We start from the raw sequence: 15,341 nt of genomic DNA on the forward strand, positions 1-15,341 counted from the left end.
GCTCCTCCCTTTCTGGATGGGCTGACTTGCCTCTAAGGGAGGGGAGTCCTCCGTGGATGAAGCCTCACACTGGGTCAAATCTTAGGCCCGAGCATGCAACAGAGAAGACAGTCCAGAGAGAAATGTTTGCTTCTGTGATATAGCGCCGTTCTTAGTGCGATTTTTCCTTCTTGTTGCAATGGAGTTCTTTCCTTAGAAAGAGTGCACGGCCGCGTAGCGAAGCGGAGGGGCCGTGCTCCTCTGGAGCCTCTTTTTGCCCCACTCGCAAGAGTTTCACGCAAGAGGACAGTAGACAGACATAGACAGGTCACACTCACAGTCTTTCACAGCTGAGCCCCACTGGGCCGGTGTACTTTCGCGGATTTTCCCCGCCTGGTGTCACACACAGGGAGCCAGCTTTTGCAAAGGATAGCCGGTTTTTATGCTCTGAAGTCCCTCCCTGAAAATGGCGTCTGGGCGAGGGAGGTTTCTGGAGGCTCTTTTTGCCCCACTCACAAGAGTTTCACGCAAGAGGACAGTAGACAGACATAGACAGGTCACACTCACAGTCTTTCATAGCTGAGCCCCACTGGGCCGGTGTCACTAAATATTTCTTATACAGTGATGATTCTAACCACTTTTTATCTTCTCTTTATGAGCTGTTCAACAAGGAAGTTTAGTGAAAGAGTCCCCCAGTTTAATGCTTATGATTGTACCATGTCATGGGGATTGTTGACTTGTTCTAATAGCCCCCATATGCACCAATAACACCACGTGGCATTGCTCCTTTTTTGCATAGGCACATTAAAATGGGAAAATACTATACATACAAATAAGATCCTATCTAATAGAGATTGGAATACACAAATCTTGTAGTGCAAAGGGACCTTACACCCTGAACATTGACATAACAACCTGGCACAGGCCTCAGAAGAAAGGGCATTTTCCATTTACCCCTGAACCAAGGAAGCCAGCCACGAAACATCCAGGTTTGTCTATAACATCACCTGGAAGCAATCCTCTACCACGGAAGACCCTACCACTGCTCAGACATCGACCTGCTCAAAAGAGACTTCCCTTAACACTGACAAGACTTAACAAGGCTTCCTGCATTGCCCTTTAATGGTGAGGTGAAACGAGAGGACACTCCACATCCTGACTTCAATGTATAGAATATGCAGATTCCAGGATCTTTAATACAGAAACATGATACCAACAACAGAGACTGTGTGAAAAGTGTGTTGGCACTACGGACAATGTCTTAGATTAGACGATCTAACTTGCGTGGAGCCTAGAGTTGGTCTTGTGCCAAGAAACTTCAGGGGTAGGGTCTCTTTGTATTTAGGCCAAGGTTATTCCTTTCCATGCCCCTGGTATTTTGGTGGGCCTATGCAAACAACAATTGCCACTCTAACACCATTTAACTGTACTCCTTTTACTCTAATCATTAAAAAAAACCCACTTAAAATTAGAGGTTAACTTAAGCTAATATGCATGTACATGGAAATGTAAAAAATACTATGCCTCTAAGGTTTAAGGAGTTACGTAAGTTTTATGGCTTTAGATTGCCTTGTGTGCTGTTAAGAAATATTATAATGTGTTACAATCTGGGGACTTGAGGGACAAAGTAATTATACATGGATTCTGTTTTATTTATCTTAATGTTCTTTGGCTGAAAGTTCAAAGTTAAGATATCAGCAAGGGGACTTCTTCTGAGAATTATGTTATGGGTGATTGTCCTTTCACTGTAACTTTACCTTGTCCTCTTTCTTTGCATCTTTGTTCTCATAATTAAAAATTAAAAAATTAAAAAAAGGAATTAGAAGTAGTTTGAAATTCTAGAGGTATCTTAGTATTCAATGGCAGAAAAAAGGGATCTATGATCTCATATGCAGAAAGGTTCTCAGAAACTACTTCTATGTTTCTCTTTCTCTTTGTCTCTCTCTGTCTCTGTCTCTCTTCTTAGTTTAATGCAGTTACATACAACAGCCCCAAATCTTGCATTAATATAATTGAGATGCACTATTTGCAAGGCTTGGATAGAAACAAAAATACTTTGATTTGCTTCTAGCTGGAAACAATTACATTATATTGTCAACTCTGACATAGACTGTACATTATCAGCTTAATGTACAAAATAGTGACCCCTATAGTTTTTACATAGATCTATTCAATGTGAATTTTAGCAGTATGTCCCTGCCTGCTGTATTAATAAGATGCAAAGAATGTAATTGTATTTCTGGGGAGTTTAATTTAATCATTACAGTTTTCCAAGTTTCAACAGCACTTTTAGAAGTTCTATGGCATCTCCACAGATTTTCTATGGAAATATTAAAGAACTCCTGGAAGTAGGAAAGAAAGCTTTAAGTTGAAAGTGGTGAATAGTTTAAATTCATTTAACACACCAATATAAGCATTGATAGGGCAATTCAGAACATAGAAGGGTGGCTTTACATCGTTATCTTTGTTGTTGTTTGCTTGGGCTATACTTAGACAGATGTCAGGATTTATCCCAGGCTCTGCACTTAGGGATAATTCTGGCAGATTTGGGGTTCTATATAGGGTACTGGAGAATCCAACCTGGGTCAACTATATGCAAAGCAAGCACCCTACCCTCTAAATTATGTCGCTCTGGCACCACACAGTTGTCATTTTATGTGCCCTATAACACCCTTTGATTTGACAAACTGATCTTCTGCAGATAGGGCACAATACATCTCTCCCGAGATTTTCACAGTTCTGTAAAACACACACACTCAGGGAGAGAGAGAGACAGAGATGGAGAGAAACAGAGACACAGAGACAGAGAGATGGAGAATGTTTATAAAGTGCCTTGGTACATAGGAGTTTATAAAAGAAAATTGTTAGTTCTCTTCTTTTCCTATGCATATGAATCCTTAACTGGCCCATTCCAGGAAATGATACCCAGGGGCACTGCAGTTTACCCCCAATCTGGAAAACACCCAACTTTGGCTTTTTTCTGCACATTGGTACAAAAAATTCAGCAAAGAAATCTCCAGTATAACTTTTTATCACTTCCTTCTAGTGCCCTCTGGAATCCAACTCCAAATTTTCAGAAGGAAGCCAGGTCCTTGTGCAGGGAGGGCATAAGAAGCCAATAAGCTATGACTAGAGATGCTATAAATATGGGTCTTCAGAGGGACTGTATGCAGTGGTCCTCAAACTTTGGCCCACGGGCCACATATTGTATTTGTATGTTTTGTTTCTTCATTGCAAAATAAGATATATGCAGTGTGCATAAGAATTCGTTCATAAGTTTTGTTTTTACTATAGTCAGACCCTCCAATGGTCTGAGGGACAGTGAACTGGCCCCCTGTTTAAAAAGTTTGAGGACACCTGGATGGGTATTGAATGATCATCTGAGTTTTTAATGTATTGCTACCAAACTAAGGGTTTTCTATTTCCCCAAAACGTTTGGAAATAAGTTGGACATATGGATACACAGAAGCATTGAGTTCTGAGTAGGTAGCAATGCCATTTCAGCTCACTCCACTGTGCCTCTGAAAACTTCTGCATAGGAAGATGGAAGACATTGCATCATTCCTGAGGTTCCTGCCATGAGCCCTGCACCCAGGTACCTGCTGTGAACTCTCAGTAAGGAGGCTGGCATTCATTAGATCTCAACCTGCCTGCCATCATCTGGCTATTCTTGCTTGAGTCCCAGAAATCTCTCTGCTCCTAAGTTTCCTGACTAAAGGAGACCTGGGGTTGGAAAAGAGTCTCTTAAGCAAAGGATTAAAGACAATAAAAATTTCTTAGGCATTTTTCCAAGTTTTTTTCCCAAATGCCCTTGCTTTCTAAGCAACAAGAAAAGGGAACATAGAAACTTATATCAAAAGCCTTAAGTTTTTAGAAATTATTTTTAATTATTTTTATTTGTTTTGTAATTGTTGGTTTATAAACTGTTTATCTAATTAAGTCTTCTTAAAATAAATACTTTAATTGAATCACTATGAGATAGTTACAGTTGTTTATGATTGAGTTTCAGTCAGACTATTCAACACCCTTCATCAGTGGACATTTCACCAGCAATATCCCCAGTTTCCTTCTCACCTGCCCCGCCCTCCTCCCATCCCCATCCAGCCTTCTCTACTCCCTGCCTCTGTGGCAGGCATTTTCTCTCTCCTCTCTTCCACTCCCCTTCTGTCCTCCCCTCCCTCTCTTTTTCTCTCCACTCCTCTCCTCTCTCTCCCTTCCCCTTTTTCCTTTTAGATATTGGTTTGCAATATTGTTACTAAAGGGGTATCATGCACATCCTAATTAAAATAGTCTTATTAGCATTTTTGGATTGAGACAGAGTCTAATGTGATTTTTCTTAAGAATGAGTTTATATGCAAAGATAGAAATTGGGCTCTTTGATTTATCCACCATTTTCTCAAATACAAAGTTTATTTATGTTTTAGTCTTAGAAGTTGTTTAAAAAATTATTAAGTGTTGACCTGGATTGGACAAACTAGTTTACCTGGAGCCTAGAGTTGATCTTAAGCCAGGAATCTTCAGTGGGTAGGGTCTCCTTGTATTTAGGTCAAGGCTTTTCCTTCTCATGTCTGCCATATTTTGGTGGGCCTATGCAAACAATAATTGCCACTCTAATACCGTTTTTACTGTGCTCCTTTGACTATAAACCTTAAAAAAAAACCACTTAAACTTTTGAGGTTAACTTAAACTAATAAGCAAGTGCATGGAAATGTAAAAAACTACTATGCCTTCAAGTTTAAGGAGTTATATACATTTTTTGGCTTTAGATAGCTTGGTGTACTGCTAAGAAATGTTATAATGTACTACAATCTGGGGACTTGAGGGACAAAGTAATTGTACACGGGTTCGGTTTTATTTTTCTTAATGTTCCTTGACTGTAAGATCAAAATTAAGGTGTCAGCAGGGGGATTTCTTCTGAGAACTCTGTTTTAGGTGATTGCCCTTTCACTGTAACTTTACCTTGTCCTCTTTCTTTGCATTATTGTTCACATAATTAAAAATAAATAAAAAAATTAGTAAGTGTTTTCCTAAAGGATGTGACACAGTTGTGAGTCTTGTCAATTAAGCATATGTCATTGCTCCTGTTGAATTATATTGTTGGAAAATTTCCATCATTCTGAGTTTAGCTGGTTTAGAGTTTAAATTCAAAGTTTCCAAGTACTACTGGGTTTAAACACTATGACCACAGAAATAACATAATTTAATAAATATAAATAATTTAGTAATTTAGACATTGATCATTTTAATGAATGACATTTAAACATTTAGACTGAATACAACTCAATATTTAGTGACTATATACTATTAACTAGCAAAATCATTAAGGTATTATAAATATGGGGAAATCAAGACTAAGGCATGAAGTTTGAAGGGAATATAGAAAAAATAAAGAGGTGGAATTTGGGCTAATATTGGTGTACATAATCTTGTTATTAAAATCCTTGCAGTAATTTTCAGAATCATCACATAGTATGATATTGACTCCCCATCTGGGGAGAAATGGACATGTCAAAATCATCTAGTAGATTCTGTTACATATATATTTCCATTTAGCATATAAACTCTATAAATAGAGTTGGTGTGATTGGAAAAAAAACCTTCTCTTTCCCAAAACACACATACAAACACACAAAGGGCTAGAGAAGTATAACATAAAAATGTTTAATATAGATCTATTCAATGTGAAATATAGTTTCCACAAATATTTTCTTTGGAAAGATTTCCTGAGGATCTCATATTGACTCTTGTATACATTAGAAAATCTATCCATTTATTTATTTTTAGTGGGTCAGAGACTGAATTCAGGGCCTCATACATCTGAGGTATGTACTTTACCATTAAGCCATATCCCCAGCCAGAATTTAGAAAATTCTTATTATAGCTATCTTGTATGCATTTAAGACAAGTATTTCAGTCCTTTCTGAAGTTCAACAGTGAAAATACACACTAGAAATATGGTAGGTACTATATGGATAGCTCCTGACCTGAATAAATTATAGAGTTAGTTCTACTTTTGAAGAGCCTGGGTTTGAGGAGTGCTATTTAAAGACAAACACCCTTCACAGATAATCCACCAGGCAAGAGTTTACTGTTTTTCTGTTTCCTCTTTATAGGCCCCACTCGACCCTCTGGACTGGACTACAGATGCAGAGAAAAAAGCCTTCGGGCTTAAATGATCTATAGCTTTAATGCATAGAACAGCTCTGAGCCCTTGGAAATTCTGCAATTTCAGCATAAAAATTTTAATAACACATGCTGTGAATTGGTTCCCTTTCTCAAGTTTTTCATGTAGCTATTTCTCTTTTGAGGAACATAGTTACAGCCTTACAAGACCATCCACTGCCCACACTTTCTCTCTTTGAACTTTGTCACTGTGTGGTCAGCAGAGTTCTAATGTTTTATTTTAGTCTTGGGACTGATTATTGTTCATAGAATCTAATTATGTTGACAAACTAATATTTATTAGGCAATTTGCATATATCATATGCTCTTTTCATTAAAAACAACATGAGTTTACATGAGAAATAGCCAAATATGCTTATTTTATTAAAAACAACCTAGTCCAAAAAGAAAAGAAAAGCAACTTAGTCAACATTTGAAGCCGAAACTGAAAATACAGAATCGATTCCCTTGCAAGAATCAATTCACTAGTTTGACTTTGGCCAACTGTGGGATACATCAAGGAAAATAAACAGGCTCAGTACCTCCTCCCCCCAAATAAAACGCCTCCCTCCCTTACTTTCTCTCATTCAAATATGGACTAGAGTCAATTCTCCATCAGTGCTATAACACAGAGATAGCATTTCGACAGGGTAAACAAGATCTCTGTTTCAACCAGTACAGCCATTTGAAGGTGCTTAATTATTCATTCTTGCTAATATTTTGTGAGGCTATGTGAGAAGCATTCATTAGACCCCTAATAAAAGAGATACAGTGTTCTGTTAAAGCAGGAAGCTGAGTTTTGAGGAGAGCTCTGGAGAGCGGAATGAATAACTTGGCTTGACAAAAATGACTGGCTCTCTGCTGAGAACAAATGGATGGGTCTTCCACTGTGTCTCTGTTCTGTCTTTACCAACTTTTTCCAAATCACTGTTAAACACAACAGTTCGAGGATCAGAAGAGAAATTCAGGGTCACAAGGGAGTTGCAGCTTCACAATTTGGAAAATTCTTGCAATCACTGGAAAAGAGAAGAGTAATTGGGGTTAAATCTAAGAAATGGATACTTGAATAGCAATGAAGGCTGCTATTGTTTATGTCATGTCATGTGAAAAATATGGACTTTGTCATTAAAAAGATAATATGTGTAAGACACAAACACAATGATTTCTAACACTTGCCATTGCTCCTTCTTGACACATACTTGTTCCATGTCTTATGCCCTGACTTAATTTCTTTGCTTTTATTTCTTTTCTGACCTGTTAAGCATTGCCCAATGTTCCAAAGTTGAAAGATAGTGTGCTTTAATTGCATGTATCCTATGTAAATTTAAATTTGAAAAAAAAAACATTTATATTTAAAAAAAAATAACCTTGAAATGTAGAATATTAGGCAGCAGTCACTGGTCAAAAGAAGTGGCTTTTCAAGTCATTTCTGACCTTCTAAGCCCAGACTCATAGATTGCTACCAACTTTACCTGTAATAATCCTGTTCTTCCTGAGCTGGATCTTTCTAAGGGAATTAGGCCAGTGTCAGAGGAATATTTCTCCCCCTCTGCAATGATGTTGAGGGAAAAAATCCATTTGGTTCCCTAGTTTTCATCTTTTCTCTATGGTAAAGTTATTGTTCATTCAATCACTCACCTACTAGTAAATATTTTATGAGTTCCCAAAGTGTTTTATGCAATATGCAGACAGGGGTTAAAACCCAATTGAACAAAACATTGTTTTTTTCCTTATTGGTAGAGAAGATAATGCATTAGAATTGAGATAGAAGTTGACTGAGAGTTACAGTACAGGTTGCATTAAGTTGTAAATTCTAACTTGAAGACCTATATCAGTATTAATTTTTTAATCTCTGATAAATGGATAGTTGCCCCATTATAGTAAAAATTTTATCATACTGGGCTAGAGAGATAGTACAATGATTAAGTCATCTACTTAGCATGAGGCTGTGGCTATAACCCTGATTCAAATCCCAGCACTATATGTGGTTTCCAGAACACATAATCAGTTGTGGACCTTGAGAACAGAGCCAGGTGTGGGCTCTAAGTAATACCAAATGTTGTCCTCGTACCCCAAAAAATGAGTATTGCAATCCTAGCAAGAAACTAATAGTTCCCCTTATTTCAAACAGCAAAGTTATTTTGGAAAATTATGTCCTAACTCCAAGTGGTTAACCACAGAAGTATGACTATTGTGAAACTCACAGCCCCAAAACTTAAACCAGATGGAAAGTTGTTAGTGAGTAGAACAAGTTGGAAGAGATGCCAATGAATCCTGTTCCCAGAATTTAATTTTACAAGCTACTTTTTCAAATCAAAGCCTAATTTTAACATGTCTAATAATCCCATACACAACACACACACACACACACACACACACACACACACACACACACACACACGGACAAAGAAGTCGCTTTAGAAAAATTTTGAGGTGGGGCCAAAGTACAAATAGTACAGTGAGTAGGGTGTTTCCTTGTATGAGGCTGACCTATAAGGCCCCCAGAGCACCACCAGGAGTAATTCCTAAAAGCAGGTCCCTGAGTAACCCCTGAGCACCATTGGGTGTGACCCCAATAGAAATTTTTTTTCTTGGGCCACACCTGGTGGTGCTCAGGGTTACTCCTGGCTCTGTGCTCAGAAATCACTCCTGGCATGCTCCGGGGACCATATATGATGCCCAGGATCAAACTCGTTCTATACCAGGTCGGCTGTGTGCAAGGCAAACACCCTACCGCTGTGCTATCGCTCTGGTCCCACAAAAATTTTTTTGTGGGAGCTGGCCATATCCAACAGTGCTGGTGGGGGTTGCTCCCAGATCAATTCTGTGCTCAGAGGTTATTTCCAATGGCATCTGAAGGATCAGGAGTGCTAAAATTGAACCCAGGCCTCTCACATGCAAAACATGCACTTAACCTCTCTCTCCAGCCCCAGAAATCTCCTTTTATTTTGGCAGAGGGTGAGTAGCATGTAGTAACTGGTCTATAGTTCTCTATATGCAAAAGTTTAAATAGTACGGTGTGCATTGAAGTAATTTCCCCCCCAATGATACTGGAGTCATCTTTATTATCTTTGGACTTAACCGTGTGTGTGTGTGTGTGTGTGTGTGTGTGTGTGTGTGTGCATATTTTGTGCAGCCAAATTTCTTTTGATTATTCAAGAGAGATGCATTAAGCATTTGCTTTGTACTGATGTAGGAAGGATTGATCATCAGGAGCTAAAGAAAACAGAGCTTACATTCAAGTGGGAGAGATAGATCATTAGGATTTTCATTTAATTTTACTTGTTTCTTTGTTGGTTTGGTTTGGTTTTGGAATCAACTTGGTAGTGTTCAGGGGCTAGTCCTAGCTCTATGATGAAGGGGGGGTCACTGCAGGCTGTGGTTATGGGACTATGTGTGAGTTGGCTTTCAACCCACTTGCAAAGTATGCTTTACTCAGCCCATTGAGCAACCCAACCTCTCCAACACTGTTTATTTCTTAATTATCTGTGTCTTTATTGGCTTTCCCCACCAGGCAGTGGAGCTGCATTCGAAAAGAGTCAACTTAATTCACTTACGATTGCCAGCATTTAAAGTGGTGCCTATTTCACAATTTGCGCCTAAGAAAGATTTGTTGAATGAGTAAGTAAACATCAGTGACTTTTCCTGCTCACCATGACTACCTAAGACAACTGCTTCAATCCAGCCTGAACTTTAGGCAGTGAAGACATGTGTTGTGAAAACTCATTTCAGGGTTGTACTTATTGTTCCTCATAATATGATGAGAAAATCTCATGTCACTGATGCCGAGACATGCATCATGATGTGGAACTATGACTTGCAAATTGAAAGCAATGTTTTCTTATCTACAAAGGTAAGCAAATTCCCCTTCTTTAGGTCCCAAGAAGTTTCTGGGACTTTCCTCCAGTCCATGTGGCTTAGAGCTGAATTATCACATATGCAGCAGCAATTTTGCAGGAGCAATAATGAGCCAAGAAGATTCACAAATATTGCTTTATTCTAATTATCTGTATTTCTCAAAGTGGGCACTGTTACCCTCTGGGAGATGCTAGAATGATCCAGGTGGGCTCTAGTGAAATTGAGGGTTCTCTGTTTATTTGCTTAAAAGAGATACATTTCCAGGAAGGCACTGAGTGATTTTCTTCTGGAAAGGGGGCTTTGGTCCATATAAGTTTGGGGATCTCTCCTACTTTACTCTTCCTCAGCATATGAGATGGCTTATTGTCTTAATCATAAACAACCAGAATCTTTCTTTCAGTCCCTTACCAAACAGTTAAAAAAATTATTCATTTATAGGAATTTTTCAGTTTTCCTTGTTACAAAGAAACTTCACCCTCCTCTATTATTCCACCCAACAGAGCAGTAATAACACTCATTCAACATCTTCCTAACACATATTCATACAATTGATCCCGATTACTTTTGAAATACTTACTTTAAAACAAAAAGTTTATGCTATATGTCAGAAAGGGTTTTGAAAATGGTAAAACACCATAAGTATTAGTTGTATTACTATAATAATGGCAAGTATTCATAAGCCTATTGTAGATGAATTTTAAAACATGTTCTTCTATTTGTATAGAAATTTGCACTAGAAAATTACTGTAAGCTTATTGGGCCAGAAACCACATTGAGTTGATAAACTTCTGATTTTAGTTCAATTATTATTATGTTTGGTACATCTATATTTTGGATTTTCAAAATGTGTCATTAATATGTAACTTATTATTCCTTATTTCTTTATTCAAAAGACTTTTTTATGTCAAGGTACAAAAAGGCATTCTTGGAAAAATATTTTAAATTACATTATTTACCAAAAAAGACTATCTTTATATATTACTTGTCTATTGAAATGTTTCTTTTCAATCCAAGTTTATTCATTTCTACAAAATACATGTCAATAAGTTACCATAGAAAATAACTATAAGCAAAAACTCTTTTCCTGACCTATTATTTTTTTTGCTACTAGTGTCTTGTTTTTCTATTTGTGAAAGTTTCTTTTCCCTTCTTCATGCCCCCAAAAGTCCATAATTACTTCTTATGGTAATTTTGTGATGCTGTTATAAATCATTCATTATTTTGAATAGTATCTTAATTGCAAATGTACCTGGTATTTTATTCTTTTCTTTCCGTATTCTTTTCTCTATATTATTTTTATGCCTTATATAATCTTGAGGCTCTTGTTTTGTTTTGTTTTGTTTTAATCTACCACCACCATAGTCTCAGAAAGGAGTTGCTACAGTGAGAGAATGAAGTGATTCTGTAGTTCCCTTATTTCTCTCTTTCCTGACATCTGGAGTGCCCAGTTCTGCTCCTTCTAGTCTCATCTGTGGCCATTTCCTTCAAAGCCTGGTTCCTTATCAACTTCCTACAGACAGCTTTCCTTCACTGAATCCATTCTAATCTATTGGCCCTCCAGAAGTTCACATGGAAACCATACATATTGTTGCATACTTGGAACGGATCTTTTGTAACTTGATTCAATCTATTTATATATTTTATAAGTTTATTATTTATTATCCTCTCTTGATTTTTCCTTACTAGGCAGTAGTTATTACTGATCTGTCTATTCTGTTTGATATATGTCTATCTCTTCTGTTTATAATATCTATTTCCTACTAAGATACCACTAATTTGGCAATTTATTTTTGTATCCCCAGATCCTAGATAAGAAACATGGCAAAGGCTCTTTAAATATTATATGTGAAACACCATTCCAAATACTGCTAGAATCCAATGTTGGCATTTTTAAGTCTACAAATGTTGATTTTTTTAAGCATTTTTTTTTAAAAAAAAGCACTAATTTTTCTTGAAACCCTATTTTCTCTAACAGTTGGGTATTTTTTTTTTTTTGACTGTAAGTCACAGAAGACATGATGACTTAAACTTGTTTACTTAGCCACATTCCAAAGATGGGCTTTTCCAGTGTTAAGCAATGGAGTTGACAATGAGCCAATGTTAGTTCAACACTGTCATCCAAGACTGGCTTCCTCTCATCCTTCTTACTCGTAGGTTGTTTTCAAGCTGAGTCAGGGCCATCAGACCAAAGACGGAGGGCACACTCTCAGATGTCAATGTGAAAAGTGGGAAGCAAGGGAATTACATCGAAAGAAAGGGGAACCTACTCTAGTCAGAACTCAGAAATCTCCTAGATCATTCCAATAATTAGAATAGAATACCATGTGTATTTTTGGACAATGGGAAAATCACTTTCATGAGTGATCAGACCGGTTTCCTTACATATTTTTTATCAGTAAAAATAAAGAGAAACCGCTGAATATGCTACCCCACCAAAAAATAAAGAGAAACTTCTGAGTGTTCAAAGAGCATTGTTTCTACTAGCCCCTTGTGTTAAATGAATCATGTTAAAGATTCAGTTTTCCCCAAACCATCAAGTTCTTGACATCCTGAAACCTCATTTTTTCCTCATATGCTTTAATCATGAAGCCTTTCACTTTATGTGTTCCTGCTTAAAACTGCCTTCTTACGGAAATACTGTCTTTCTTGCCAAAAATCTTTCTTTTATGACTTATTTACATACTCACTGAATTCTGCATCTTATTTTTTTTTTAAAACATGGACATATAGATCTCATTTTCAAATGAGGAGAAAATTTCTTTCCCCTTCCTTTTCATGAGTCATGTACTTATTTCCTAACTGATTTAGGTGTCCCAGAGGCCAAAAGAAAAAAATGTCTTCTGCTCCCTTTACAATTGCCAGCAGTATTTCACAGGTGGTAAATGTACTTGACTTCTTCTTCCCCTTTATGGTGCATCAGAGATAAGCAGGCTTTAATAGGAAGCAATAGGAATCAGGGTTTAGAGCCAAGAAATCTTGGTAATATTACAAACACCCTCTACTAACTTGTTTATATTAAATTCCTTGCATACTTGCTTCTTGCTGCTGTCAGAAGTCCCATAACACTGCATTTCCCACTTCATTCTTATCTTTTCCAAAATCGTTCACAGAAGCAAGAGCTGGGTTTCTATGGCAACGCAAGTGCGACAGTGGAGGGTATTTGGGCATCGGTGAGAGAACTCTCAGGTTCCATGGGGAGAGGGGAAATGAAGTTTTTCTTTTTCTTTTTTCTTTTTTTTTTTTTTTTTACTTCCCAGCAATGCACTTCCAAGGCTAAGGAGACCCTGACATTTCAGCCTAGTGTGAAGTTTCCACTATCTTACAGATTTATGGCTCTTGAGGAAAATTCAATTTCATTTTCTCTATCTCATTTCTGTCTTTCTCACAAACAAATGAATGGAGACATTCTTTATATTTCTAAAATGTCACTCAGGACAGAGCATGGGGGGGGGGGTAGAAATGAAGATGATTAATAAATCAGAAGATGGGCACTCAGATCCCATCCTACTCCTCAGAATTCCCTACCCACCTGATGGCCTCTTAGCAGCAGCTAATTTGTCAATCAGTACTTCATACACAACTTCTCCTCAGTGACGAACCATCATCTTCAAAAAGCAGGACAGAAAACATGCTTCTTCCACCTATCATTGTTTCTTTTTCCTGCTGAGGGTTAAAAGTCTACCATTGTGGTTAAAAGTCTACTACTGAGGATTAGCAAGTAGAGAAACCTATATGAAGTTCTGTTTTCTCCAAAGGTAAGTCTTTATACTTATTTAAAAAAAATAAGTCAGCTTAACAAACTTTGGGAAAATAGCCTGAGATATGTCAAGTAGCTCTCCTATTCTGTTATGCTTAGTAGACTAGGCAGCCCACTCACTATTCATGTGTGTGTATTCTATCACAAGCTTTCCAATCTAAAGCTTCTTCCTTGCAAAGTGAATGCTTTTCCTAACTCTACAGTAATAAAAGATTTTACTCAGGTTGTAAAGAATGAGACAAAGAGTATAATTTTCTTCATTCTCTCGAACCCCAACAAACCTAGGACCTTACTAGTACAATGCATACTTTATTTCTCTTCTTTGGGGGGGGTGGCACATTAGAGTGATCAGGCCTGTAATAGCTGGTGCTGCACTCAGAGGTTACTGCTGGTGGTGCTGGGGGACCATATTCAGTGTCAGGGATTAAACTAGATACAACTGCATAGGCAAGTGCCTAAATGACATGCTATCTCTTCAGCCCCTACAATATAGAATTATAGGCAGCCTACCTTTCCTCTGAAAAGCCTAGTTGTAACAAAGCTAAAGAAATCACCAGTGGGCATACACGTTCTACACAAAGGATGAGATTTCTAAAAAGCTTTTTAAAAATCTCTAGATGAACAGTTTTGCTCCCATAACATACCTTTAAAACTTTCCTTATGAAGCCCCTTGGTAAATTCTCTTTTCAGTCCATATTTTCACAATACTAGTTTAATATGAGATGTCAGAGACTTTTTTGGGGCACCAAATCACTTCAAATACCCCTTAGTTATCCTCTGCAATCTGCTTTTACTTCTAATTCCAATGACTCAGTCAATCTGGCATATCTTGATGATGTGTAATCAAGAAATAATAACTAGATTATGATCTGTTAGACATTTTGACCAACTACTCAATAACTTTAAGCAAAAACTTGGGTGTTTCTGTAAGATTATATAGCATGATAATGTTAGGTAGCAAATGTAAGCTATCTATTCTAACAAAGGAGTAAATAGAGAAATAGCCCACTATGAAACTGGAGTCTGCCTTTGCAGCATCTTGGTAATCAACCCCCTCCAAGCCACTAAAGAAGTAAAGCAGTTTTTAAAAAAGGACAATTCTGACTGGGGACCTCAAGCCAGAATGATGACCAGGCAAGGAAGAAGGGAGAAGAGATAGACCATGATGAAACACTAAAACCAGGGGTCTCAAACTCGAGGCCCTCCGTACAACATTTTGTGGCCCGCGGCCGGCCTTCAAATATCGCGGTATTCGCGATTATTCGCTTACCGAATAATCGCAATAAAAATCGCATTAGTAAGAAAAAAAATCGCATTGAACATTCGCATACCCCGAGCAGTTCCGTTCGGGGTATGCAAATGTTTAATGTGATTTTTTTCCTTACTAATGCAATTTTTTATTGCAAATAGTCGGTAAGTGAAATCCCTTATGCAGCCCTGCCTCACTCCGACTTTGCCTCCTGCGGCCCCCAGGTAAATTGAGTTTGAGACCCCTGACTAAAACTATGGAAATATTATCATGCCTAAAGAATGTGGATTAATTCTAGACACACAAGCACACATACACTTTGACAATATAAATTCT

The sequence above is a fragment of the Suncus etruscus genome, chromosome 8, assembly GCF_024139225.1.
Source record: "Suncus etruscus isolate mSunEtr1 chromosome 8, mSunEtr1.pri.cur, whole genome shotgun sequence".
NCBI lineage: Eukaryota > Metazoa > Chordata > Mammalia > Eulipotyphla > Soricidae > Suncus > Suncus etruscus.